Raw genomic sequence first — 6,428 nt, 5'->3', positions numbered from 1 at the left:
GGCCATAGCATAGCATTCGGGTTTTTGTGCAGAAAAATTCTTAGTAACAGCAAAAATTAATCAAATTAAAATTAAGTGATGAAATGGGCTCAAACCTCTCAAATAAGTAGCTGGGCCTGTAACTGCGACATAATTTTTTTCGTTGCCTAATTTATTCCTTATTACATGAGCTATCTGCTAGTAAAAGTTCAGTGAACCAGAAAAGACAGACTGACAGACAAACAAAATGTAAAACTTAATTTTTTTTAATACTTACCGTGTTATTATATACAAAAAGACACTCCAATTTCATTATATGTATACATGGAAAATATATTATCTAACCTGTATTACATATGTTTTGTCGAAACATATCACTGTTACTGATTTTAAGTGAAATCCTCGAAAATAGGTTAGTGTCAAATAGGAATAATAGAGTTCGTTGATCTCTTCATTTCCATACCGGTCCTTTTGATGTGGCGAATGCCAATTCAATCGGCTGCCAAAGTCAGGTGTTATTTGCAGAGCGATTGTTCCTTCCGAAATATTCCATAAATTTATCACAAAAATTTTGGTTTTCGAAAGTAATTTTCACTATCATTAAATAAACCATCCCCATCATTTACCTGAAGTAATTTCTATACCTAATAATATATTCCAACCCTCATCGACTTTAAAGTTGACACAAATATTATATCCCAATTTTAGCCGACCATAGAATCTGAAATATCTTTTGGGTCTAAAATTACTGACCCATTAAGCTTAAGAACCGCACAGAAGCAACATAAAGTATTGCTCTTGGTCTTTGGTAGTTGAATAATCGATGACGTATGTAGAAGTAAGGAAACTGTCATTAAATATACCCCTGACCAAGATCCCTACTACTTTTTGAAGATATTAGTTTGGCTTACTTCCTCACTCTGCTCCAATGGTGGTTGGTGTATATGGTTACAGTGTGAAGTTTCATTAGTCAATCAAAATCAAAATAAACTTTACTCAAGTGGGCTTTTACAAGCACTTTTCATCATTTAACAATTAAGTAAAGCTACCATCGGTTCGGATAGTAGATTCTACCGAGAAGAACCAGCAAGAAATTCAGTAGTCACTCTTTTTTAACATTTAAAATATACAAAGTCATGTTAGTTGATACAATTATTTTTTAATATACATGTATAGTGTTTTCCAGCTTCAAATTAAAATAATAGCTCCTCTTTTCTCATTCATATAATATTTATTAATATTTATTTAATATAGGAATTGGCAATGGTAAACAGTTAAAGGATTATATCAAAGCAAGCTTAATATATATAAATAACGATAGCATAGCAATGAAACATAACAAAATTTGACCCTTTCCAAGTATCTTCCATTACAGCGACAAAATAATTTTCGAATTATAAACTTTGTATAATTTTTAAACATAAACATTTCATCCTTAAACTGGAAATACGCTTTGGAGAAATGATTAAAATCAAGATCAAAGGATAAACTCCAATCTTTGACTGAAGAGAATCTTTGTGTACAAATACTCTTATCCGTATATAAAATAAAATGTATGGTATATTTATGTACGAACAAAAGTATCTTTTCTATGCATACTGTAGGAGTTATGGCAGTCGTATAAATAATTATTAAATTACTTTTGGTACTACAAATTCGTTGATCTTCAAATTAACTTTTCAGATTGTAAACGGGAAAATACTGCCTGGAATTTATATTCGTTTTTGACTCCGTATTCGCTTAGGTTGCTTCAGTATAAAGTTTGGCATGCTCTGTCATATTCTTGTATTGTATCTAAGCTTGACTTAATAAGCATTTAAGGTTTAAATATTAATCACAATACGAGAACCAATTCATCAGGTCATTTAATGTACAATGATTATTGCTGCGACCTGCACTATACATGCGCGAAATTGATAAAACTTTACCTATAGCTCACAAATCATCGCCCTCTTATTACTCCTTCGAGGGGTGAATCTAAGTAAGTGGCCTTTATCCATCGTCGGAACTCAAACTATCTTATATATATCTATCTATACTAAATTTCATAAATAGAAGTTTAGTTGTTTAAGAGTGAAGAGGTAAACAGAGTTAATTTCGCAGAGCGACAAATCAGCTAACCAGATGTGGTCTGATTTCGAAAGACTATGTTTGGAAGGGGCAAAAGAGATCCTGGGTATTTCACGTGGAGCACGGCGCATAGGTAAAGAAACGTCCTGGTGGAATGAAACTGCTCAACACATAATAAAGTCAAAGAGAGAGGCATTTAAAGCATGGCAGAAATCGGGTATGGAAGAAGATCACCTACTGTATAAGAATCTTAAAAAGATAGCTAAATCTGCAGTAGCACAATCCATGGCAAAATCTAGAGAAGATTTTTATGACAGATTGGAAAACGCCGAGGATGAGAACTCAATCTACAAAATAGCCCGACAACGCTATAGATCTACACTTGATATTAAATGTAACAAATTCATCAAAAATGCCCAGGGTATTTTACTAACAACGAACAAGGATATCAACATAAGATGGAAGGAATACTACGATCAACTAATGAACGAGGAGTTTTCGAGTAAAAAAATGCCCCATATGCCGCCTGTTGAAGGGCCTATAAAATGTATAGTAGAGGAGGAGGTGAGCAAGGCTATATCAAAAATGAAACACCATAAGACCACTGGTCCCGACCAGATCCCAGCAGATCTCTGGAAGAAGCTGAAGGAATCTGCCACACCCTGGCTCACAAAGCTTTTTAACGCTATTATTAAAGATGGCAAGATCCCTGAATCCTGGCGTAACAGCATTCTATCACCAATATATAAACAAAAAGGGGACATTGCGAATTGCGGAAACTACAGGGGCATAAAACTCACGTCACACACACTAAAACTGTTTGAAAGGATCATCGCTGCACGCATTAATGACTGTACTCGTATAACTGAGAACCAATATGGCTTCACATCTGGCAAATCTACCATCGATGCCATTCAGTTAATTAGAGTTGTGATGGAGAAACACCGTTCAAACAAAGAAAATCTGTATCTCCTGTTCATCGACCTAGAAAAGGCTTTTGATAGGGTACCCAGAAATCTAGTTTGGCAGGCTATGAGAGCTCAAAACATCCCGGAGTACTATGTGACACTAGCGCAAGATATGTACACAAACACCATGACGCGCGTCAAAAGCCCAGCGGGACTTGGCGAGCCCTTCCACGTAAGCGTAGGAGTACACCAGGGATCTGCCTTAAGCCCATTGTTATTCAACCTGTGCATGGACTACATCACGCGAGACATCCAAAAGCCAGTACCAGAGTGTATACTTTACGCAGACGACATAGTCCTAGTAGCGAAAAATGCACAAAGCCTACAGGAAACACTTAACCGGTGGGTGACACAAATCGAAAACCATGGGCTACGCATTAGTCGAAGTAAGACCGAATATTTGGAATGTGACTATGGAGGGACAGAAGAGACGGGATGTAATATTTACATAGACAACCGCGCACTACCCAAAGTAGACAACTTCAAGTATCTTGGGTCTGTGCTTACTACTGATGCAAATATCGATAAAGACGTGGACCACCGCATCAAAACCGCCTGGATAAAATGGAAATCGCTTTCGGGTGTTCTCTGTGACCGTAGAATGCCTATTCGTGTAAAGGGAAAAGTGTACAAAACAGTAGTACGCCCATCCATGACTTATGGGGCAGAGTGTTGGACCATCAAAAAGACACACGAACAACAACTGCATACAAACGAGATGAAAATGCTTAGATGGGCGGGAGGAATAACCCGGCTGGACAAAGTAAGGAATGAGTATGTCAGGGGATCGTTCAAGATAACACCGATTGTCGAAAAACTGAAAGAATGTCGACTGCGCTGGTACGGCCATATCCTGAGACGTGACGATGACCATCCCATCAAGAAAGCCTTAAATATCCCGGACCGACCACGGAGAAGAGGGCGACCGCCCGCAACCTGGTGGTCAAACATGCAAAAAGAGGCCCAGAAAGAGAATCTGAGTACACCGACGAGTCAGAACAGAGCTCTCTGGCGCAGACGTACAAGGAGACCCGACCCCAGCTGAACTGGGAAGAGGGTTTTGGACAAAGAAGAAGAAGATTAATATTAGTATAGATTTAATTGGTGGTAGGACTTTGTGCAAGCCCATCTGGATAGGTACCACCCACTCATCAGTTATTCCACCGCCAAATAACAGTACTCAGTATTGTTGTGTTCGGGTTTGCAGGGTGAGTGAGCCAGTGTAACTACAGGCACAATGAACATAACATCTTAGTTCTCAAGGTTGGTGGTACATTGATGATTTAAGGAATAGTTAATATTTCTTACAGCGTCATAGTCTATGGGTGAAGGTGACCACTTACCATCAGACGGCCCATATGCTCGTACGCCAACCTATACCAAAAAAAATAAATCATCATAGCATAAACACTGGCACTGTGAAATGTAACGCTGTTCGACTAGTTTTTTATAGAGGGTCTTGCCCCGTAGGAAAAGCATCTGAGTTTCTATGTCGAGGTATTCTTACTACAGGTAGTTGAAGGCCTAAGATTAAGAAGATGACTTCTATATCTAGATGAGTATGTTATTGATTCGACCTGATGCAAATTTCTTCATAAGGTCTTTTTCTCTGATTAACAGGCAAAAAAACAGTGGTACTTGACAATATTTCGTTGACGCGGTTCACAGTAATGATACACATGTCATTTTATTGGTAAGAAATAATGACCTACCTGATTGTAAGTAGTCACCAGCGCAGACAATAGACTGTGATTAATATTGACCTTTCCTTCCATCACAAATACGCCACCGACTTTGGGAACTAAGATGTTATTACCCTTGTTTGTTACATAGAATTAAATTATTTATCATCTAATACTAGACTATATAGACTGTATTATTAATTTATTATATACATTCAGCGAACATAGACGCAGGAACTGATATATCTGAGATAATCCTTTGCATGGAGCAAGCATTGACAATTCTAAATCGAGCGATAACATCGAATCGACATTTTATCGTTATCTTAAATCTCTATTTGTAACAGCCAGCTAATAACCCTTTGCTTCTGTTAAGACGACGGATTTGGCGCTCAATCCATCAGCTTGATTACTTATTGGACGAGTTACATAACATCTTCGATATTTAAAATTGCTAAGAAAAATGTAAGGTTTTACTGAACGCTACACATCATCGTTACCAGCCTTAGTAAAATTTAATATAGCCGTATTGTATATTTAAATTAAGTTAGTGTTCTTTTTGGTTCTCAAAGATAATCGTCAGGTAACCCTCTTCGTGGTTCTGTATACGTTTATTTAATAATATTTTGGGTTTACTGAGAATCATTACAAATATTATTTAATTAGGTAAGATTTGTTGATGCTTGAAACAAAATGAAACTTCATATTACAGAGCTATTAACCGCGCCACACTGGTTATTTAGATTGACCTAAATATTAACGGAGATTATTTCAAGGCGTTGCTTAGGAACGCACTTTAAAAAATATATCAGAAGAAACACTTCAACGAATAGATAAACCGTTGAATCGTGTCTCAATAACGGTAAAAAGAAGCATTTTGAAAAGGTCGATTGGCTCAAGTCAAAGATCAATGAGGTGCACCGCCCTTGATGGCAAAATTTTCTAACATTCTTCATTATCGCACCTCTATATTATCAAAACCAAGGTACTTTTTTTAGTTTCAAGTATAATAAACAATATATTCTAACAGCTTAAGGTCGTCATTAATCTATGTTGGTGTTATTATGGCTTATGGTTGGACAAACCGTGACGAATGAATGGAGGCTGCATGATATTCTCTTGACTAATTTTGGTAAGGATGATCTTTGTTAGGGCGCCACGGTAGCATGTAAAAGCAATCCTGTGGCGCCCACTGAAAAAACGAAGAGGATGCCGCTGGTTTTTTAGTGAGTATTCCGGTGTACTAGGATTCGTTCCAGGCACCGGTCCACATACGCGCCACTTCATGTGCCTGCATTCTGTTTTTCCAGCGAGACAAAAAAGGGTTAATTTTTGTCAACAAAGAATAGCAAGGCACGGGATATATTATAATAGAGCAAAAGTATATACTACCAGAATACATTGGTAAGGAGAATTTGACAATTGAAAGGATTGGTACCAACGTTGGTAATGGTCGAGGCTAAACGCCCTTTCCTTAGTAAAGGATCGTAACGACTTCAATCCGAGCTATTACTAATAAATAATTTATCTACAAAAATTAAAAAATATACATATATACTATAGTTTAATAATCATAATGTTCACTATCACCTCAGCGACAATAAATGGCATTGGCTACATAAAAAGGATGACATAAATGATGGATAATAATTAATAAGATATTTAAAAATCGCAACAGAATTATTGGCCAAGTTAAAAATGAAGCAAAAAAAAAAATTCAACAATTTAT

This window comes from Vanessa cardui, chromosome 15 (genome assembly GCF_905220365.1).
Source record: "Vanessa cardui chromosome 15, ilVanCard2.1, whole genome shotgun sequence".
In the NCBI taxonomy this organism is placed as follows: domain Eukaryota; kingdom Metazoa; phylum Arthropoda; class Insecta; order Lepidoptera; family Nymphalidae; genus Vanessa; species Vanessa cardui.
Note: the sequence above shows the minus strand (reverse complement) of the source record.